The 24,459-nt window shown below is 40.4% G+C and overlaps 1 protein-coding gene across 1 annotated transcript in view; it reads left to right on the top strand.

The window, feature by feature from the left end:
• RAPGEF5 (Rap guanine nucleotide exchange factor 5) overlaps positions 1–24,459 on the top strand; it is an 85,068-nt gene that overhangs the window by 7,543 nt on the left and 53,066 nt on the right. The gene's annotated exons all lie outside the window — the stretch shown is intronic.

The raw sequence follows: 24,459 nt of genomic DNA, 5'->3' as shown, positions 1-24,459 counted from the left end.
TGTGGTAAGATTTTTTGGCTCCTGAGGACAGTGTTATATTGGGGTAGAGGTATATTGGGCCTTAAGAAAGTAAAACAAAAATATATGGTGAAACTCTGAGGTAAATCAGAAGTGTATGTTTTACCTTCTATGTGCCCCTCGAGGCCTGGTTCTCCTCTCAGTGGATCAGAATAAAACCTGTGTGAGAGGGGCTTGAGGCTCTCTGTACCTATATTCTCTTAATCCCTTTCCTCCCATTTACTGATACATAGTTTACAAGTCCTTATACTTTAGCTCTGGATTTGGCTGGTAAACCAATAATGATGCATTTACACATCACATTACACATCCACAATACATACAGTGGATTCAATGCTATCAATCCTACTTTGGAAAACATATAGTTGCCCCTTTCTTGACTAACAGCAGATTTTGTGGCCTTGCAACTCAGTTTGCTGTTAGAGCAGAAATTGTGAGACACAGTAGAGTTGGTGCAATTCTTTTATGTGCAGAATATACACAAGTCTTGTTCGTTGAATGGAACAGGTCACAAACTGCACACTGACAATTCCCTCTTTTAGTGTCCTCAGTCAATCTTTGCACTACTGCACTTTACCAAGAGGCAGCTCTCTTGGGCCTCTATTGTCTTTGACTATCACTCCAATCTAACTGCTAAAACAGTGTTGTTTCCCTTTCCTGCCTTATCCTCTGGGCTTTTTACCTGAGAATCACCTGTGTGAAGCTATTCACCCAGAAGTGCATGGCCTTGAAAAGCAAAGCCTGCTCATCACTTCTCCTTTTGTGTTGCTCCTGCACATTGAGACAAAAGAGGGTGCATGTACATTAATGACTCAAATAACATGCATGACTTTAGCGCCTTTTGCTATTTAGTAGGAAGTCATTTCAGATAAAAAGAACGTAGAGCTTCTTCCTAAGGCCTTCCCATAATGTTATATAACATGAGAATTGTGCAACCTTAGAGGTTAATTAGAAAATAAGTTTGTGATTGTGGGGGAGTGGGGGGTTGGAGTTACGTAAGTATGCTGAAAACACACAAACTATATCATGAAATACTGAATGTTTCTTTCAGAGAATACAGCCCATGCACTGTACTCAGGGAATTCCAGTGTTTCCAGTGTAGTCTGGGTTCAAAGTTGCTATAGTACAATGATTTTCTTGTGAGATGAGCGTTTTCTGAGAAATGAAAAAGAGCACATTCATTACCCACCCACAGCATGTGAAGGAAGGACTCACTCACAGAATAAGGATCTGGACTAAGTTATAGTATGTTCATTAAAAACCTGAAACAAGTCTGTTCTAAGATTTTCTATAAACGAAATGTGCTCACTCCACCCTTTCCTCAGCAATTCCTCATAACGAGGTCACAGTTCAAACAGTTTTGCACTATATAGAAGCCAAAATCCTGGCCTTTTGTGATTAGGAGCAGCACTGTTTTTGATTACAGCCAAACTATAATTCACGGTTACGTTAACAGATCTGCATTTTGCAATCTGTTATTACTGATCTTTGTGAGATCTTTGTGGATACTGTATTGGTGCAATTGCTTTCTTTTCCAGCCCTCACTTTAGCCTTTCTACAGTAAGACCTTATGCTGAAACTAACATAAACAGAAGTGAAAAACAAACCAACAATTTCCCCTCTCTCCTCACAAAAACCCACACTGCTCACAAATAGTTTTTGTGATTATTGATTAAAATGGAGTTTTAGGTTAATTCTGTATATGTAATTTGCAAATAAGTAGTGAGACCTTTTAAAGCTTCTATAGGATCCCCCAAAAGTAACTGCAAAATTTTGAATAGTTCTTTAACACTAAACACCTCTGCTGCAGTACACTCTGGAACAAGTGTACAAGTACAGCATTGCCTACGAAAACCCGACTATGGCTTATGTAAACTGATGCAAGCAAAACACTTTCATTTAAAACATCCAGCTTGGATGCTGTAGAGTAGTGGCCATAGGGAACCGGTCCTGATCCTCCTTCACCTGGCCCCAGTGGAAGCTAGCAGGACCAATTGCTACTTTCTAACTTCCACTGCTAGCATGCACTTCAGAGCTTGTAGTAGTTGAGCATCAGCTGTAATAGAGCTCAGCTCCATTATGCACTGTCCCCTGGCATGCCACTTCCCCTTTCTAATTGAGGGGGCAGCTGACGTAGGAAGCAGCAACACAAGCAGATAATCCTCTTGCAAAGGGGATAATTCTCCTGTGGAATCTCTACCCAGTTTAAATTGAAATTAGGCAGATGGTGCAGACCAGAGAATTCAGACACTGTGTTTAATTTTGGATAGATCTAAGGAGAACGCTTTTATGAAACTTCAGATGCTTCTGAAAAAAGGAAATATTTGAGCAAGATGCTCTTGGCCCAGTGCAAAAGCTTTGTGAATTAGAGGGCCGTTGGAAATCTATGTGTGTTCATAATGCATGGTCTTCTAGGAGCAGAGACTTGATCCTCAAGGGGGCTAAGCAATACTTCGGGATGCTCAGCATCTCTCAGGAGATGCTATAAGTTGTGCATTTAGGGTCCACACCTGTACCACTGAAATCGGTATGGGTTTTGCCACTGATTTAAATGATAGCAGAGTTGAGCTACTTTGACAGCCAGAAATAGTGCCTTTTGAAATCAGGGAGTTCAAAGCATCGCATGCTCAGTGCCACCAATCTTTTTGAGTGTTACTAGTTCTAGCAAAAGGAAAGTTTTGGAATAACATCAGCTACTGAAACAAAATAAATTGCATGTCTCATTTTTAATGTCTAAAAATTTTTTTAGACAAGGTGGAAAAATAGCTGCCCGAATTGTGATTGTGACAGAAGCTCCAATAGCAGACAGTGGAGTCACACTGAAATCATAAGATGACCTTCTCTCAGTTCAGAAATATTTGTCACATCTTTCCAAAGTAAATCCTGTATCCTGTCTCTGCAGTTAAAAAGTCATGTTAAGGGGGATGCAGCCAGAGAAATTTTGGGGCAAAGGAAATGGTGCAAAAATCAATGTAGACAAAAGAGAGGTCATTGATCTCATTTTGCTGACTATTAATTACAATCATTTGCTGATGTTTTGCTGTGACAGCATTTTGAACCAAATTGTGATTTTATTTTTTCATTTCAACTTGAACCTTGATAGAACTACAAATTGCTAAAATTAGAGATGTAAACACCAAGAGGTCATACTGCTCACATAGAGTATGATATGTGCCTTTTAAATGAAGCCACTGTGGCTTTTTATTGAGCTTCTTAATTCTATTTCTTTATGCCCCACCTCCTCCAAATTCCATTATCCCTCCTTTTCCTGCCCTTAGAGCTTTATCTGAATTCAACAATCAAAGCTGTTCTTTCAGCTCCCCTCACCCTCTTTATTACCTAGCATTTGTGGGTGTTTGTTGATCTACTCGTAGAGATCTCTGAAATGGACAGAATAAACAGAAAAGTTAAGTAGATAGAAAGACAAATCCTGATGTCTTTTTTGCCCTTTCCTAAATGTGATTTTAGAGCTCCATTGTCAACACAATAATGAAACCCTTGTGCGTGGAAACTAGCGTTCCCTCCCACTGATCAATGTAAAGCCTTGTCTGTGTGATTTTGTTTGTTGTTGTGGATGTTGGTACATCATACTGACTACACAGTACATAAATTGGATGCAAAAAACCTACTCCAAGTAGCATTAGTCAAATCCCTGGTGTGCACTTCATGAACATTCTCCAAGCAACAGTAAACTTACAGCATTTAAAAATAAATATCCTGGAATAGAATGGAAATCTCTAGCTATGGGCAAATGATAACATTTAGAATATTAAAGTGATCACTGCTTTACCTCATCTCAGCATCTAAACCTTGCTGTCTCTGAAGATAACTACATAATAGGCAGTTAAAATTTCTCTAGCCTCCGATTTGAGTATATACCAGCAAGAGATCTGCAGTATTGGTAGGTAACAATTTGAGTACCTCAAAACTCCGCAGAACCCACTTATTTTCTAATAAGTTAATATATCTCCATTGTCATGCCTCTTTCTGTTTCAGTTATTAACAAAGAACTCTTTCTGAAGGGGGACTGGGTGATTCCTGGAACTGGTAACTAGATACGTAGCCTTTTTCTTATAGGTCATTGGTTCAATTCGTGGTTGTTAGTGTTAGTTCATGACCATTTGATGGCCAGTGTGAAATGAGTTCCTGGAGGCAGGTGTCCATGTCAAACTGCTATCTCAGTGGGCAGTAAATAGTACCCATCTTGTAATTCTCAGTACAAAAGGACTGACTGACCATGGAGACTGCCCACTAACCACTAGAGCTGGTCCTGCAGAACAGGGCAGAACACATTGCTGAAGGAAGTGTCATATGGCTGCTACCCATGCTGTCCTTAAGATTTCTTGGATTCCAGTCTCTGCACCTGGACATAAGACTCTTTTCACAAAGTAACACTTTCTACATTGCTGTTGTATTGAATTTTGAGGACATTGGCTCTAGGATGGAGTGAGGCTATAACTACTTATCTTCCAAAACCACTTGTAGAGCATATGTAAATAACTTTTTAGGGAATGGGGATGAGAGGTTCACTTTGTGAGGTTCACTTTGTGAGGATATAGCTCTTTAGCAACAGTGAGTGTTACATATGCATATCAAGCTAAGATTAGTGTCCCATAATTAATCTGCACTTACATAGCAATTTGTCATATATTTAAGGAGTTCTGTTGAAAGCCAGTTATTTAAAAAGGAGTCTTAGGTCTTGTCTCCACAAACTTACAGCTGGGCTACACTCACACTTTACAGCGCTGCAACTTTTGCGCTCAGGGGTGTGAAAAAACACCCCCCTGAGCGCTGCAAGATACAGCACTGTAAAGCGTCAGTGTAATCAGGGCAGCAGTGCTGGGAGCGCGGCTCCCAGCGCTGCACGCTACACCCGTAGAGGATGTGGTTTACGTGCAGCGCTGGGAGAGCTCTCTCCCAGCGCTGCCGCTCCGACCACACTCACACTTCAAAGCGCTGCCGCGGCAGCGCTTTGAAATTCCAAGTGTAGCCATACCCTTAGTTTGTGGCAAGCTGGGGTGTGAATTTACTCTGCAATAGCCAATTGTCAGTGTGGACCCTGCTGACATGCATTAACAGTCCCTTTGTGCACTTTGATCTGCCCCTCTTTGAAATGGGAGTAGATCAAAGAACAGTAAGGAACTATTAGTGTGCATCAGTAGGGTCCACATGGACAGTTGGTCCACAGCAGGCTAGTGCAGGGTAAATCTGCACCCTCGCTTGCCGTGAACTAAGTGTTTGTGTAGACAAGCCCTGAAAGTGCACAATTCTAATGCTTCCTTCTGTGAGAGAGAAGCAACTGCAAATTTCAGCTCAGGATATTTCCTATCAAGTCTCGGCAGGGGAATGCAGTTTTTCGTTGCTGCTGCTGCTGCTAACCATCCTCCTAACCACTAGATGCCCCAGGATAAGCAGGAGACAAGAGGTTTCTTTGTGGACATCCCATATCTCTGCCCCTCTTGCTGGCTTGTGTTGACTCCTAGGAAACATGGCTACAGTAGGAGGCATGCTATCAGGGGCTCCCCCTGCCATGGCTTCTCCCAGAATCCTGGTGCTGGGAAGAGGGGCAGGCTACATCACCAAGAGAAAAAGCATTACAATTTAATAGTGTCAGGCTGTAATGACTCTGTTTTCCACTGTAGGAATATGGAGAAACCCAGCCAGTTTCCCTATCACATGCCTTCTCCAGCTCTGTGGTGCTGGAATCCTTTGGAGCCCTGTAGAGAAGTTTCCACAGGGTTGGGGGAAGTATATACAGAGATGGAGGGGAGTCTTGGGCCCTTTAGTTAAAAATCTCTTGCTGAGAGGATTGGAGATGTGTACAGAGAAGTAATTATATCTTTATCCTCTATTTTTCCTCCTTGCTGACAAGATGTTTAGAAAGATTCAATGTGGTATCTTCTAAGCACTGAATCTAATTACAAAGAGGAATAAATCACTAATAACATTTTTAAAGTGTCTGGAAAACAATGACATGTTAACAGTTATGCAGGAAGCTGTCACCTTGGATCTCATGATCCAGAGAAAGAGAAGTTTCCACTAGAAGACACTGACTTTCTTCTCTGATGTGGATCAGTGTAAAGGGCCTTAAAGCAATTAGTAGAACAAATCCTCACAAAGTACCCACTTCCATTTTGAACCCCTCTACCTTAAGGAGTGTCAGGGTGGGCAGGGGAGGGAGACAGAGTCCAGCTGTTCTTTGCCAGCATAATGGCCCACAAAGAGCCATTGCAAACCAGCACAATTTAGAGCAGTCCTGGGGCAGAATTTAGAAGATTGAGGTGCATTTTAAAGACATTTTCCCTCCCTACTTGCTCCATTTCCTGTGTCTAGCACTGGAAAAGACTAAGAAACAGGGGCACTGCAATGAGGGGGTGGGCACGGAGCCATGGCCCTCCCACTTTTTGAAAATGGATGGGCCTAGGGCTGTCCACTTTTTGGCAGAGGACCCACCCTTCCACCCCCCTATCCCGGCTGGGTCGGCAGCTGGACTGTGGCTGGGGAGCCTGGGCAGCTGTGGGGTGCCATGTTGTGAATCTGCCACCTGCCTGGGATGTGAAGGTCGAGAGTGGTCCCGGCCCATGTCCCTTCCTTGCATGACTGCCGCACCCTCCAGGGCAGGAGGGTCCATGTTTCACCACAGCTGCCCGCAGCTCTTATTTAGACCCGTCTCCGGCTGTGGGGCGGGGTCACGGCCCGGCCATAGTAAGAGCCGCATGGACCTTAGGAATTATACCGTGTTGCACTGTTCAAGAAGTGCAAGTTTATTAATTGGTTCACCACTTCATCAATGGAAAGTTTGGTTTACCAAACACTGAGCAGATTTACCAAATACTTTAGGCACACTCACTGGTAAATATAAACAGTAAAACAAGTTTATTGATTACAAAAGAGAGATTTTGAGTAATTATAGGTGATAGGCAAAAAGTCAGAGTGGTTACCAAAATAAAATAAAATATAAGCACACAGTCTAAACTCTCAACCCTATTAGACTGGGCAACATCTAGATTGAGCAATTTTTCTCATCCCTCTGGATATTGCAGTTCATAATACGTGTTTCCCCAGGGCCAGCCCTAGACATTGTGGTGCCCTATGCAGCTCCCCCAAGGGGGGTGGGACAGGCTGGCCCTAGGCCTCTGCAAGATGGGGAGGGTCTGTGCCCAAGGTCTGTGGGAGGCAGGAGTAGGCTTTGGGGATAGGGGGGAAACTGCTCCCCAGCACAAACCAGTAGAGCAGAGTGGGCTGGGGCCAGGTCGCTCCACTTTCTGTCACCCGGTGAGTGCACGGCACGCCTGACCCCTGCTGCAGTCCCCCAGGATGTAGCTCAGGGGAAGGGGTGGAGTGGGGGCGGGGTGGGAGGAGGTAAGGCAGAGGTGAAGCAGGGGCAGCGGCTTTGGGGAAGAGGTGGGGTGGGGGTAGAGCCGGGGTGGGTGCTGTGAGAAAGGGGTGGAGTGGGAGCAGGGGAGCTTTCCTGGCTGGCTCAGCTGGCTGGGGGATCAGGCTGGCTGCTGGAGAAGCACGCAGCTGCATAGGGCACCAGGAAATTTGAGGCAATTTGGTGCCCCAAATTTCCTGGTGTCCTATGCAGCTCTGTAGTTTCCGTATGGGTAAGAACGGCCCAGGGTTTCCCCCTTGAAACCTGGGCCATTTTCCTCTGTTGGAGTCTTAAGTCTTTTGAGCATCCTTGTTGCTTGCAGGATTGGTGGGGAGAGGAGCAAAGGCCAAGCATGGGGCCACTGTGTTCTGTTCTATGCCCTCAGTTCATGTGTTGGAGAACATATAAGTTCAGGCAGATCTGGTGGGCATTTCTGAGTCACAAGGAGAAGCAATATCCTGGTTTGTCTCCTGAGAGTGAGTCCTTGAATTGTAACTCCTTTGCTGTACAGTGGCTGGTGATGTCCATTCAGCACCCACTCGGACACTGGCTGCCTCTTCCCTTTTTGTTATCTCTGGAGAGCTAGTATCTGGGTGCTTCCCAAACCCACAGCCTAGTTTAGTGAAAATCATACAACACAATTCTTATAATTTAATATGTATTAATTATATACCTATTTAGATGGAGCAATGGCTTTCAGCAGATCATAACCTTTCCCATGATACCTCACATGGCATGCTTTATATGTAATATCACAATTTTATGTAAATGAGGAATATGGGGATTATAGGGTGCTCCCTCAAGTTATAGAATGTCACAGGGTATTCTTATGAAAACTTTATAGTTATTTAAATAATAGCTGAGTATTTTGATGCCAGCTTGCCATACTACACTATAGCAGGTTTTTCCTGGGAACGTAGGCTCCCAATCCAACAAAGATTTACATAGATGCTTAACTTTACACGCTGTAACAGTGCATAAAGTTAAGCATGTACATAATTCTTTGCAGGATTCAGGTCCTAGTAGCACATGGGTCTATCATAGTAGGGAGGTTACTTCAGAGAGAACTTTTTTAATAAATTAAAGTGCCCAGGGTGAAATGGCAGAAGCAACAAAGCAAATTTAATGTTGTATTTGGTGAGGAGGGTCCTACCCTCACAAACCTTTACCCATTCAAATGACTAATACTGGATTTTTCCAGTCATTGGATGACAACAGAGTCATTGACAAAGCTTCTTTAGCGTAAGAGAAGGGACAAATCAGCCTAAACTAACCCAAGGTTTATTAAGGACTGCATCCAAAAGAGAAATCCTGATTCAGCATCGGTAAACTATGGAAGGGGCCAGGCACCAGATGGCCTGCACTTACTGCAGTGTTTTGTTTTTTGTATTACTTGGGTGTGCTTCCTGTTGGAAACAAGTAACCCAGTATAGGCAGAACAGCCAAGTCCCATTCAGCCTCAGAGTACATTGGCAGTGTATTGGAAAAGGAAATGGCACTAACAATGATTGTGACACTGAACTATCAGCCTGTCCGACCAGTCCTGAACCCCTGCTTGTTAGTTTGCCTAACTTTCTCAGTATGTTGCTCAAGGAGTCACCAGGCGGGGAATGTGGAGGAGAGCTTGGAAGAAAGACTGGAGCAGCCATGGGAAATCTTGTGGCATGGCAGCCTCATCCTCTACTACCATGTGTGAATGGAGCTGTAATGCCAGAAGAGGCAGATTATGCAACCCTTTCATATGGGTTGCTGTCAGTCAAGGGAGTGAGTGAGTGTGTGAGAGCTATGTTTACTAGGCAACAAAGGCTGCTGTGGCCAAGCATCTCAGAAGCCAGGTGAGGAGGCGACCGTGACAATCAAGAGGTGGAATAGTATTCAGGCATTGGCTGTGGCACCTGGAATGCTGTCATTGATGAGGGCCAGACAATTCATGCAGCTGATGGCTGCTTTTCTTCGAATGATTTGAGACAGAGTGGTGGCAGGGATCTAGTGAAGTCCAGGTGCAAGGCAAGAGTGAGAAGCTGGAACCCTGCCCTGCACTCACTTTTATGACTTTCACAGAGACAGGCTGGTGAGTAAGGAGGCTGGTTTACTCCCTCTACATGGTGCTCAACAAGTGGGCACAAGCCATCCATCCATTCTATTGACATTTCCTTATCTCTTCTGCTCCACAAGACAGATGGACTGCAGTGGGAAGATAAGAGGGATCCATATTCTTTCATCTTCTTTCCTCTTGCCCCAGGCCTGGGTGTAATTTTGGGGGAGGGGAAAAAGGGGGAAGGAAGCAGGGGAGGCGTTGCTCTCCCAAACGACAAGCCTTGGGCAGGCACTGAATTCCCCCCACACACGTGCACAGTCCCGTTGGCCTGACTGGAGCTGCCTGCCCCAAATATAGAAGTCAAATTACACCTTTGGCCCCAGGCAAACCTGGCTTGGTAGGCTTATTATAACCAATTAGTGAAAGGTGGAGATACGCATTGTTTTCTTGGAGTCTTCTGGCAATCTTCTCTTCTGATTAAATATCCTCTGTGTTTTGTAACTATGGTAGTATATTTACTTAGTGCATGCTTTAAAATATCTCAGTTTCATGGCAATTAAAGTTTGTAAATAAATTGAGAACTTCAGAGTTAAAGTTGCTGTAGTCAACATAAATTAATAGAAAGTGATACTGGCAGTATCTCCGCATGAATACTATAGACTTTTTTCCCATTAATACTTCAAAACCTATATGAAATAGTAGATTTGTCCAATAACTTCAAAAAACACCATTGTGTTTGCATATTAATCACTAGGGGCACATCCTACTTGCAGAAAAGAAGTCTAGCTGGAAAAAGTAGTGCTTCATTAAAGTCAGACAAATTTGACATTTTTGCCATCTGCCTGTGATTTCAATGCTTCTCTTTCTCCAGCAAAATAAGAAACTGCTCCAACAGATGTGATAGCTGCAACTGGAATGCAACTTTAAAATATTTGACTTTACCAGACAAAATAAGTTTGATTAACTCTTTATACTTTAAAGTAATGCCAGAAATAATTTGAAGATGAATTATTCCCTGTTCTGATTTTTGTATCTTTAAAAAAAATTCTGGTGGTATATGTTAACATCATTCCCTGATATTTTTTCTTCTCACTAATGTCAGAAATAAATGACTTGCTCATTATTTTTTTATGCATTGAATTCTCAATGATTCAGTGGTTAGATGACATAACTACTGTAATTAATGTAATCCATTTTCAGTAGATTATGCATTGATGTTCTTTTTCCACTGACCTTTCTTTCTCAATAATTTTCATTTTTGCTTCATACTGTGTCTATGCAGGCATAGCATTTTTAGGCTGTTTGATTTTCGATTAGGGCATAATCCTGCAAGGTACTGAGTGCCTTCAACACTTGCTGAACTCAATGGAAGTTCAGAATACTCAGCACCTTGTAGGATATGCTCAGTATCCCACTATATCAAACCCTAACAACAGCATTCTGCATTCACCACAAACATTAAGAGACAAATGTAGATATATAGTAAATTACTGTGGAATTACAAATTATTCAGAAGCTTCTACTGTGCAAAAGAATTGCTCTCAAATTGTTTTTCCATTTCTGTAGATCAGTCAGTTTACTGACTTCTAGCTCCAACTTGCTGGACATGCATTTGCACTGCTGAAAGGTTTCAGAGCATTGCATGATATTTTCCAAACCAAAATTCTGTTTGACAGATTCTGCCTTGAGGCAGGATGATGATTTTTTTCATTTTCTGGAAGAGAGTTAGAGAGGTGACAAAAATCTATCAAGCTTGAAAGTGCTGCAAGTCTAAAAAGCTTTGCTGCACCCCTCATCTAATTTACTTTCAACCCAATAAGTGAATATTTAAAATAGCAAAAAGGAGTATTCCCTATAGAACAGTAAGTAATCAGTATCCTTTCTACAAAAACACAAAGATCTGTTTGCCCAGCTGTAAATATACCACATGTAGCTGCATCAGACCAGCAAGCTTAAAAAGTTCCTGAACAGTAATAATATTTTTAACCTTTCCTCCGAGAATTCTTTCCTAATCCAAACATGAATTCCTGCACAGGAAGAACTCCTGTTCACTTCAGTAGAATTTTTGTCTGTGTAGGGCTGCAGACTCAGTCACTAAATGTGATATAAAAATTGCTAATTCTGCAAGATAAGGGTGATATACATTCTTACTCAACCCTTTTTTATTCAGAACTCTAACCAGTGCTGATTGTAATAGCAAGTGCATGAAGACATCAGGCTTTGACACATAGTCATCACTTTTAAGTGTCTTCATCATGAAAAATAAATGTCATGTTAAGTTCCATAAGGACCTACAAGTGAATGACACTTTTCCTGTGGAATTTTACAGTTTTCATAATTCAATAAACTAAGTTTCCCTAAAGATTTTACTTATCATGAAATTTGAGGGAAATGGCATAACGCCAAATAGTTTTTGAATATTTGCACATTTTATATAATGTGTTTATAAAAGCACTAATTGGAAAGAAAAAAGAGTGAAAGCACAGGTATGAGTTCTTGCAGCACAATGACATTATGTGGAGTTGCTCTGAATTTGCACTGGAGTAAACAAAGAAGAGAATTTGGCCATTGGGATTAACAGTTTCCAAAATGAGTATTATCATAGAATATCAGGGTTGGAAGGGACCTCAGAAGGTCATCTAGTCCAAACCCCTGCTCAAAGCAGGACCAATCCCCAACTAAATCATCCCATCCAGGGCTTTGTCAAGCCTGACTTAAAAACATCTAACAAAGGAGATCCCACTACCTCCCTAAGTAACCCATTCCAGTGCTTCACCACCCTCCTAGTGAAAAAGTTTTTCCTAATGTCCAACCTAAACCTCCCCCACTGCAACTTGAGACTACTCCCCGTTCTGTCATCTGCCACCACTGAGAACAGTCCAGATCCATCCTCCTTGGACCCACCGCACCCCCCCAGCAACTGAAAGCAGCCACCAAATCCAGCAGCTAGTATTTTTTTTCCAGTCCAAAAAAAGAAGAAAAGAAAAAAAAGTGTTATTCCATATTAACATTGCATGTGCAAGAACAGAATTTGGCCACATATGTTGAAAATGTGACTAGTGCATATACAAGCAAGCAGCTATTTCCCTTGTGCCATGTAATTCCTGAACAACTAAAGGTGTTTACATGACTCACTTCATATACCAGTACATTTTTTTGCCACAAAATAACATTTTTATACACAAGGGGCCAAATTGATGCTCATTCTATACATAGACATGTATTAACTTGGAAAAGGGATCTGGGCATCATTGTTGACAGTTCCTGTTCAGTGTGCAGATACAGGCAAAAAAGCAAACAAGGTGTTAGGATGCATGAGGGATGGGATGAAAAATAACACAAAAAATATAATGCCATTATATAAAATCAATGCTATGCTCTCACCTAGAATTCTGTGTGCAGTACAGGTCACCCCATCTCCAAAAGGACATTGCAGAACTCAAAGAGATTTAAAGAAGGGCAGTGAGAATGATCAAGGGCCTGGAAAAGCACTTATATGAAAAGAGATTTAAAAGGTTGAAATTCCTTACCTTGGAAAGCAGACAAATAATGGGGGACATGATAAAAGTATTTACAATAATGAATGGCCTAGAGAAGGGAGATTGGGAGCCTCTTTTCTCCCTGTCTCATAACACAAGAACAAAGGGTCATTTAATAAATTGAAAGGTAGCAAATACAAAACTAATAAAAGGAAATACATTTCCACTCAAAATGTAATGAAGACTCTGGAACTCATTGCCACGTGTTGTCACAGAGGTCAAGAATTTGAGATTCAAAAAGGGACTGGAGGTTTATGTGGATAACAGGAATATCCAGATTTGTCATAGGTAATGCAAAAAAGTTTTACAAGTGGTGGGAAAATCCATGCATCAGGGTTTAAACCAATCTCTAATTATTAGGGATTAGGACAAGGCCCATAATTATACTAAACAGTCTACTGCCAAGTTTCTTGTACTTTTTTTCACTGAAGCATCTGGGGCTGGCTACTGTCAGACAGGATACTGGACTAGATGGACCATGGGTCTGATCCAGTATCTAGAATCTTTGAGCAATACTCTTCCATCACCACTCCAGCAGCAGCACATATTTTTCTTCATCAGGGACAAGGCAAGGAGGTAGAATGATGAGTTGTTGTTGGCTGCCTGTTACTCAGCAGTGAAAAAGAAACAAGATGTGTATAAGAGTCTAGGCAACATTGGTCCTGTTTACATAGTTGAATGGGGATTTGGCAAACCTATACTTTTTTTTTAAACATGTAAGGGGAAAAATACAAGTCTTGACAGAGACTGAATATTTGATATGGTATTCAAAAATAAGAAAAGAGCCTTCACTGCATAAGGCTCAGGGACTGTTTGGCTTCTTATTACAAGTTGGGAGAACTGATGCAGTTTATCATGTTGATGCTTTTGGTACTACTGCTTTAAGGAAGCTGTCTTCATACTTCCTGCTGCTAGAGTCACAGCGCTGTGGTACAAGAGTCATGCTCTGGAACTGCAAGTGTGAAGATTAGGAATATATGGATCAGTTTTCAGGTGGAGGGAGAAACTGATGAATTAGTAACATTTAGTAATTACCTAGGCTTGGGAAAATAAGATTTTTATCTCCTCTCTCTTTCTCAAGAGTCAGTTCTGCAACTAAAGGGGCTGAATCTGCATAGTTTATTCAGTATAATTAGCATGTACTCACAAATGAGTACCACTCCTTGTGAGCAAGTTCTACTCAGTGTGAGTAAGAGTTGCAGAACTGGGACCATGATGTTGTCTAAGGACATTTTTAACCTGTGAAGGAGAAAAGTTTTAATTTTGTGCCTATGAATTCATGCAGCTTGCTCATATGGGCAATCTCTTCTTTTTTGCATTCTCTGTGCAGTTTTGGACGCTTGCACTTTTCCTAAGACCCCAGTCAGAGGAAGCTGAATATCTATTTTGAACAAATTAGAAGAGTCTCAAATGCCAATACTTTCTCTAAATTTTCTGATAATCTGTCTTAGTGTGGAGTACAAGTCTAAATAAAACCTTAAATCTTGTTTAATTCTTGCATAACCTATTCACAATGGAATTCTGCGGTGTATAAAGGAATTGACTTGAAAACTCAGCGCTATTCTGAATTTAAAGAAAACTGATAAGATGAGCAGCTATTCTTCACAGTAAAACAGTATAATGTAGGTAATCTTCAGAAAAAGGTATACAGAATTTTTTTATGTATTGGTGGAAACTATAGTTTAGCATTTAAACTATTTTACTACAATAAAAATAAAGAGATGCATAACAACGAAAAGATAACCAAGATTTTAAAAATTGTGTATGAATAGAAAGACAAATAGGGAAGCTAAGAACAAGAAAATAAGAGTGCTATAGAGTAAGCTGTGAAAAGTTGCTGTGTCAAGTCAGATACTGTTATGAAAAAGCAAATGGCCCATCATGCTCACTGTTATGGAGTAAGAGAGGATGAGCCATTTAGCATGTCCTTGATACCATCTTCTTCACAGCCACTTTCTCCAGTTTATAGTTGTAATTTAAAATGTTGATTTAAAAATATTGATAGTCCTTCCAACAACCCATAATGGATATGATAGTAACATTAATCCAAAAGTTAATTCATTTCCCTAGCCACAATCACTAGGAGGCATCACTAACCACCAGACTTTGGCAGGTTTGGATTGATTTAGAGGAGAGATTGTCCCAAGCTGAATAATTATCAAGAGTGAAATCCATAACATTTCCTGCTATAAATTTACTAACTTCTCATAACTGACAACACGATAGTGTACTTGGAGCCAAATTGTCACCTCGTTCCTCTCTGCAGAACTAGTGGAAGCTGTAGAAGCCAAAGGGAGGTGCCCTTAGGCATTCTGATTGTATAGAACAAACGTAGGCAGAATGTCTCTGTGACGGGTTGCTCCCTTAAAGATGCCACTTGATGTGTTGAGATACCACTGAGCCTGCCTATTCTGCCAACTGAGCCCTCTTTTTAACCTGTCTTGCTGAGCCAGGCTCTTAAGCCTCCTGTAGCGCACACACAGGCAGGGCTACACCCCGCTGCAGAAAAAGACAGACACTAAGATCAGCTCTGGAAAGACTCAGCTTAAGGAACTTGCCCCAGCACTCAGGTGTCCACCTCCCTTGGAGTGCAGTCCCAAAGGTATATTGTCTTGCTCTGTAGAGAAATGTGTACAACATAAGCTCATAAATTCGCCCCTTCCCTCAATATGGAGGAAGATATGTACAACTTCTTCTCCCCCCGCCACTGCTTTAGAAATTACAGAAATTGGGTTTAATAATAAACAAAACAAATTTTATTAACTATAAAAGGCAGATTTTAAGTGGTTAAACGAGTAGCAAACAGAACAAAGCAGATTATTGAGCAAATAAAACAAAACACACAAACTAAGCTTGATTCACTAAAGAAACAGGTTACAATATGTAATTTATCACACTAAACGTTGAATTAGGCAGGATACAGGGTTTCTGTAGCTGAGAGTTCTAGTTATTTCTTCTTACAGACTGGGCCCCTGTCTCAGTGTGGACTCACCCCTGCCTTTCCCTTCGGGTAGTCTCTCTTGTCCCTTCAGGTTCATTCAGCAGTCCTTCTTGGGTAGGCAATCAAGGAGAGTCTGGACTGCCTTCTTTCCCAGCCTTAAATAGATTTTAAATAAGGCGGGAAGCCTTTTGTTTCTCAAACTTGACTTCCCCCTCCTGTGAGTGGAAAATTACTTGAAGTCCAAGATAGTGTTTAGTACCAGGTGGCAGGACCACCTGACCTAGGTAGTGTCACAGCTAGTCTCAGAATGACTCTCAGGAAGGAGAGAGATTAGTATCTTCACAGTCTTGTTGTTTCTTCCTAATGGGCCATCAGCCCTGTTTGGATTTTCCATTGTTGAATCTGAAGGACTAGTTGTGGGCAACACCCAAAGTAGCACACTTGAAATACAAATACATGGTCAATATTCCTAACTTCAGATACAGAAAAGATACAGGCATACAAATTGGACAATCGTGTTCAGTAAATCATAACCTTTTCAATGATATCTTACGTGAGCCACCTTGCATAACATAAATCTCCGTTATGTCATATCCATATCATAAACATACTTTCATAAAGAATATGGAGTGTAACATCACAGTCCCAAAGTACTGTTTGTAGCTGATGTTGGCTCAGTGTTAGAAGCTGCTGCTTTTAGAAGAAACATTCTGAAAGCTGAATTAATTAAACACAAATCTGACCTGACCACAATAATTAAAACTTCCTTTTGTTTATTCCTGTGTGGCACTGACATTATTCTCAACTATCCAATTTAATGCCATTGTGAAGAGCAGAAGCAGAGCAGGTGAGAACCAGAGCAAGACAAAAAGTGATTATCAGAATACAAGGGCAAAATGTAATGGATTTTCAAGTTATCTCTTGTTGCATTTAAGATCATCATATTTGGTTAGAAAGGGGACCTTTTGAATAATGTTACCAGTAACAATGAAGTTTTGCTTAACTTGATAAAGTTGTAGCCTTTCTTAATTCTGGTGTGCTGCCTTCTTTACATATTTATAGCTATATTTTATTTCAGCTACTTAGTAGAGTGCTTTAGTTTTGGTCTATAAAAATTACACTGTAACATAAACCTTTGGGGGATATTTCCCTGCATATTTTCCTCACTTTCTCCTCCTGTATAGCTGTAACTGTATTGTGAGTTATTTTTCACTCAGTATCTTCAAATCAGTTGAGATTAGTAAATAGAAACTCATAACCATTTAACAGGGGCATCTTTGCTTTGGTTTAAGTCTTTTCTCATGTTTGTTAAACCAATACCTGTGCTCCACTGGTGGTTTGGACTGCTTCTGTGGGGAGACATCTGAGTTCAAGAACAGCAATGCATGTCAAATTGTGGAGGCAATAATAAGTATAATGTCTGTCTTAAGTCACTAATTGTGTGATCTGGAAGTTTTCAGGCTACAACACTATTCATTCATTTATGTTTAATGCCTTAGTAATTGATACCACATCTATTAAAGGGATTGGGGAAGGGATAAAAATGAGCTGTTGAAAAATGAACTGCAGTATACAAACCCCATGTATGGATCATATCCTACTCTCTTATCCTTCAAACTTGTGGGAGTGAAAAACGTGTCCCCTATTCCTTGAGTTAAAACTTGGCGAGTTGTCTCCTCAAGTGGGAAGAGTGTAGGCCAGCCAAAGGGGGAAGAGGACACAACTGGTGACTCCAGGGGATTCTGTGGATTCTCTAAGAAGTCTATGGGGGATGATCTGCAGCCTACACTTGTGTAGGGTCATCCACTCCATGTATGACTCTGGGCTCCTCTACTCCACTAAGGGAGCTATGTTTCCATTGGCTCTAACAGTATACCTACAAACTACAAGCTTGCAACTCCTCTAGTAGAGGAGTTATTGCTAGTTCCACTGACAGTAACCTGGCACAAATTTCTACTGGAAATTCCTGTTCCACAAAGAGAAGCTTCCCACATCCAACTGCTGCTTCTTGGCTCTCCTCAGTTCATGTGGAGTTCCAATCCTGTGTCTCTTATGTGGAGAGACTTTGGTGGTGCAAGGAGCCAAGGGAAGCATGCCAGAGAGGGATGACTTCCCCTCTTGCACAGAGTTGCTGTCTATTTTGCCCCATTTTGCTCCTCTCTGAATCATGTAACCAAGGCATTGTATGGGACTTTGCCTCAAACGGAAGTTGGTTTAAACAGATTGATTAGTACCAAAACACACAGTGCTTGGTTTTATATTTTTCTTATGCCTCAAACACCATATTGAGAGCTTTAGTTATCATGCATGTTTACTGTGGTGTGCTTATTGCTTATGGCAGCTCCCAAGGAGCAGCAAGAGCAGTAACCCATTGAACTTAGGCCAAGTCTATACTAAAAACTTGGGTCGATCCTGCTATATTGCTCAGGGATGTGAAATATCCATAACTCTGAGTGATGTAGGTAAGCTGACCTCTAACCCCCAGTGTAGACAGTGCTAGGTCCGTTCACCCAGCTACATATCCTCCTCCGTGAGATTAACTATGGTGAGAGGAGAACCCCTCCTGTTGCTGTAGTGAGTGTCTACACTGCTGCAGCGGAACTGCTGAAGCATGTCTAGTGAAGACATAGCCTTGTGCTTTCTCTGTTGTGCATCTTAATGGAGCTTTAAAAAGCCTGAAATTGTCTTCAGAATTAAATATTTCAGTAGCTGCAAGCTAGTCAGATACTTCATCATAATTGCCTAACTAAATAAAGGAAAACCAGGAGGAACAAAGAAAAGTTAGATTGATGGCTAAAAGGAAATGTTTAAATAAAAAATTCACGAAGAGAATTCAGAAGAAATGGCATCACAGACTTCTGTACAAAGAGAGACTACTTTCAATGGTCCCTCTTTGTCCATAAGTTTGTCGTGCCATTTCAGATATACAGCATGTATTTTATTTTCACTGTTTGCTGCAAATCTTAAAAAACATTTTTTGTGAGAACCAGGGAAAGGTAGCAGCTCCTATGTGATCGGGATACAAAATGTTGGAAGTATTACAAATGTATGAAGAAACTGGTATGTAGAAGAGTGAAAGTTAAAAGCTGCAGTGTGTATTTCAAAGCCAAGTATCACTGTCTTTCAGAGGCGTATGGAATATAGTGTAAAGGAAACAGTGCTTTGATTGGCACTGACTTTTTTATAATCAGCTGTGATTCAACTAGAAAACTCTCAAAAGATTTCTATTCATATTTGATCAAACTGAATTGCATACTTAGAACCCTTATGCCTTCAAAACTGTACTCCATGTAAATTGTCCTTAGTAGAGCTGAACAAATACTTTGCAATAAATAATTTATGTGACAGACTTAGCCTCTTTTTCTGCTTGCAGGATATCTGCCAGCAGATCATTATTTGCTCGAATGTACTTGTTGTTTAAAAGTATTCAGAGAGGTGTTTTCCAAATACGATTTTCTCTGTGGACTGATTGTGAACAGATCACTGTGAATATTTTATATTTGCTATCTGAGCTGTCTTGGGCCTTGTCTAGACTAAGCCCAGGTCTACGCTAGTGGGGGAGTTGACCTAAGATGCACAACTTCAGCTACGCGAGTAGTGTAGCTGAAGTCAGCGTAGCTTAGATCAACTTACCTGGCTATGAGGACGGCGGCGAGTCGACCGCTCCTGCTCCCCCATCAACTCCACTTCTGCCTCTCGTGAGCTGGAGTTCTGGAGTCAACGGGGAGCACGATCAGGGATTGATTTTATCATGTCTATGCTAGACACGATAAATCGACCCCCGATAGATCTATCACTACCCGCTGATCCGGCAAGTAGTGAAGACGTACCCAAAGAAAATGCATCATGTTAGAAACTATGTTAACTAACGTGATCTTAAATATTAATTTGTCATTAGTGTGGACGAGGGCAGTCATGTTTTAAAAAAAATTAGCTGGTTGTGATTAACCCTAGATGAGACTCTAGGACTAACCCTGACCAACTACCATATTTTTATACATTACTTGTTGTTTACACAGGATGCTCATATTTTCCTAGTGTAGTTGTGGCTTTGTCTAGTTTTGATTGGTCAGGTAAGGCATATGACATAGCTCAGACTTCTGTTTCCATGAATACTCATGCATGCAGTAACGTTTGCTTTTCACTACCATTCATGCCAATAAACTCAATCAAACAAATATTCACAGAAAGTGAACCACAAGGGATGTGAGCCTGGTCAAAGCAAATTATTTCAAAAATCCAAAAGGTTATTTGAAAACATTTTTTGCAGTGTTCACCCAGATGTTGTCCTTACTCAAATATTAGAGTTCCAAAGGTAAAAGTCATTTAACTTCAAGTTCCACTGAAGCCTGTTGTTACATATATTACACTGCTGTGCATTTATTTCTTGGGTCCCTGGGTATAGTGTTTGTGTACTGTGTAAAGCCCTTGTAAAACTATTTAAATCACAGCACATCTGAAGAGAAAATATGTAGTTATAGTTAATGATGATATATTGGGGAATTTAAGTGATGCAAAGAGTTTTAAATATTATCATTACTGTTCGGTACTTAGATTAAATTACTGTTATAGGATGTTGTCTATCAAAAGCACTTTTCCTTTGCTTACTTGTTTTAAAGTAATTTAACAGATGAGTGAATCTGTTATTGGACTACATGTAGCATATAGACTTTTTTTGTTAAAAATATTCCGTTAGGGGGTTCAATTTCTAAACAAGTTGAGACACAATTTAGAGAGGTTTAGCCTATAGATGCAGTACAATAATCCTACTTTATGAACTTTTCTTGTTGTCAGTGCTTGCGAATTGCTTTTATACACACACGCACACACAAAATAGATAGATACAATTTGTTTTGCTTAGTGATATATCTTCTTTTTGGGGAGGAATTAAAGGATAGGAATTACCCACATAAATCTCTTCTGCGCACAGAGAGTAAAGTAGATGCTGTATACTAGGGGCAGACCCTTAACTGATATGAATTGCCCTAGTTCTGTTGAGGTCCATGGAAATGGGATAGTTTACACCAGCTGAGGATCTTGCATATCATAATATTGGATTGGATTTTCAAGCATTCTTTCAAGGATGTTACGGAATTGAGGTGGCAAGCATGTCTGTCTCATGTATGTTTATTTTCTTGTGTGTAGATTAGACGTGAATCATAAGCTTTAAAATGTATGGAGAGATTATAAATAGTTTTAAGCTATTCTAGGAAGGGTCAAGGCTAGCAAACTCAAATCTTCCCCGCAATAACTTTTCAATTTAAAAAATATTTCTACCCAAAAATATACAGTTTATTTCTTGCATAAATTAAAATACAGAGTTGATGATCCTGGAGAACCTAATAGGCAATGAAATGTCCAGAACAATATCTCAAATCAATGGTTTTAGTGCTAATTAGTACAATAAAGTTTACAACATTTTCTTACAATTACATTAGCCCAGTAAAAGCTTATAGATACAAAGTTCATTTCTTTAAAATTTCAGTTAGGTAGTACTTACTTCTATTTTGCCTCAAAGCTTCGTGGTTGTTGACATGTTATTTACATATTGTAGGAATTGATATGTTACCTGTAGGTATAACTGTTCATAAAGTCATTGTGGAAATAACCTGTTGCAAATGCATTTTTTAATTTTTTCATAAAGTTCATTGCACAATTGTACCATTTAGTAAAGAACTAGGATATGGAATTAGGTGTAGTTCTTGATGCCACAAACACCAGTTTCCAAAGAACTGTTTTTGAAAACCACCTTTCGGATTAATAGTTGCATTATATCTTCCAAAAGAGATGGATCAGAGTGAATTATGTCCTTTTTATCTAGAGTACAAGCTCTGTACAATGCCTTTTTGTTTGTGATATGTGCTTCCTACACAAAAGTATTTTCTACAAAGTTTGACAAATGATAGAAATAAATATTCTAAAGAATTGCATGGTTTTAATATGCATGCAGGTGGTTTTAAATGTGTATCTTTTTATCAGGAGTCTTTGTAGACCAGCTTCTGAATTGAATGGTAAATGCATTGATCCAGTTAGACTTTTTGAAGAAAACAGTAATATTTTGTACACCACGGGTACAAGATTGGTAGTCATTATCTATCGATTGATCGATCTGTCTATCTGAGATTTTTAAGTAGTATCTGTTGTCATTGATGTCTGTCAGGAGTCTCTTTCAAATTCATTTCTTCATTCAATAAAGAAATAAATACAAATGATACATTAAGAAAGTAAAACTGGGTATCTATATTAAGAATGTCTCCCATTTGAAGTATGCTATAATAGATTTCATGTCAGAGGACGTATTCCCAGGACAGCACTGGGAACTTCTTGAATTTGATCTTAATTTAGTGTTTGATTATGAAAGAAGGGATAATTTTATGTTAAATATTGTGCTCTATTACATCATACTAATAATATACTTAGACAGGTGCTGCGACTTACTGTGAAATGTGATGGTGATCAATACAGAGGGGTACTACAGCATTAGAAAGGATTTAATATATTGGCCATGTCTGTCTGTCTGTCTGTTCTGAGCCATGTCATGTAAAATGATCTGGATTAAACTGGAGAAATGGTCTGAAGCAAATAGGATGAAATTCTATAAGGACAAATGTGAAATACTCCACTTAGGAAGGAACAATCAGTTGCACACATGCAAACTGGGAAATGACTGCCTAGAAAGGAATATTGCAGAAAGGGATCTGGGTGGGGGCATAGTGGATCACAAGCTAAATATGAGTCAACCACGTAACAGTTGTGAAAAAAAAGAAACCTAATTCTGGGATGTATTAGCAGGTATGTTGTAAACACGATGCAAGATACAAGAAGTAATTCTTCTGATTTCCTCCATATTGATTACACCTCAGCTAGAGTATCTGGGTGCCACATTTCAGGAAAGATGTGGATGAATTGGACAAAGTCCAGAGAAGAGAAACAAAAATGATTAAAGGTCTAGAAAACGTGACCTATGAGGGAAGATTGAAAAAAATGAGTTTGGTTAGTGTGGAAAAAGAAGACTGAGAGGAGACGTGATAACAGTTTTCAAGTACATAAAAGATTGTTACAAGGAGGAGGGAGAAAAATTGTCCTTTTTAACCTCTTAGGATAGGACAAGAAACAATTGGCTTAAATTGCACGAAGGGAGATTTAGGTTGGACATTAGGAAAAACTTCCTAACTGTCAGGAGCGACAGAGTCCTGTGGCACCTTATAGACTAACAGACATATTGGAGCATGAGCTTTCGTGGGTGAATACCCACTTCGTCACACGCACGTATAGGGTGTCACTGTCAGCGTGGTTAAACACTGGAATAAATTGCCTAGGGAGGTTGTGGAATCTCCATCATTGGAGATTTTTAAGAGCAGGTTAAGCAAACACCTGTCAAAGACGGTCTAGATAATACTTATTCCTGCAGTGAGTGCAGGGAACTGGACTAGAGGCACCTTCCAGTCCTATGATTCTGATTCTATGTTCTCAAAGAAAAAAAATCACGAAGGACTTGGAAATAATGGAATTACTGATACATTAAACATAAGTGGGCGTCATTTCCACTGCACCCCAGCCACTCAAAAGCTTACGTCTGGGGTATCGCCCTCAGGCTTAGGAGCTTTCCTAAGGCATGACTAGAGAATAGCCATTCTGCTTGGTCTAATCCCACTTCACAGAGCAGGGAAATAGCTGTACTCGATAATGTTGATTCTCTCATCATTATCTTACATGGAAATCCTCTTCATGATATTTGGGTTTGAATGTGGTATAAGTGAATAGACATACTTGATTCCCTATGATAGCATGTCTCAGGAGGGTAGTCCTTATTTACTCTCCACCTTATATCCTGGCAGCTGTGTGGACATGCCTCAGAACCCTTAGGAGTGTTCTGCCCTCCTTCTGTACTTCCAAGGGCACACCACTCCAAGAAGGTATCCTGCTAGTTGGGATAATGATTCAGAAACTGAGTTTAAAAACCCATGAGACCCAAATATCCTGTCAGTTGCACGCATGCACATTGATTTCTGTGGGAACTGGCCATGCACAGGTGATGGGAGAATCAGGCCCAGGTTGTTTCTTGGCTCTGCCTTGTCTTTTTTTCTGTGTAAGGATGATTTGGCCTTCAGTCCCGATATCAGGAAATCTCCCATTTAAGTCAAGATGCATGAAGGAGCTGCCAAAATACTGCATGCTGTACATATGATCTATTCAGCTTGTATCCACTTTCGTATCCTCGTGTGCTAATTGATGCTCGACTGATTTATTTTTAGAAGTGATGCAGTACATTTGCTAAAACTTTGGAAATTCTTAATATCTAAAATCTTAGAAAAGAAAAAGACATTCATTTTCACATTAAGCTGTGAAGGGCAATAGGCCCTCTTGTCCATTTTTAGACAAGTAACAATTGCTTTATTAGTTTGTGCAGCAAATATGTTTCTATAGGGTGTATTACATTTTTGGATAACTTGCGGGAATAGGAGATGAACTAGTTTTAGAAAAGTCCTGAGGCTCATATGATAAGTGAGGGGGAGAGAGGAGGAACAGAATTTCATGCTGTTGTACG

This window comes from Chelonoidis abingdonii, chromosome 2 (genome assembly GCF_003597395.2).
Source record: "Chelonoidis abingdonii isolate Lonesome George chromosome 2, CheloAbing_2.0, whole genome shotgun sequence".
NCBI lineage: Eukaryota > Metazoa > Chordata > Testudines > Testudinidae > Chelonoidis > Chelonoidis abingdonii.
Note: the sequence above shows the minus strand (reverse complement) of the source record. Positions and strands in the feature narration are given on the sequence as shown.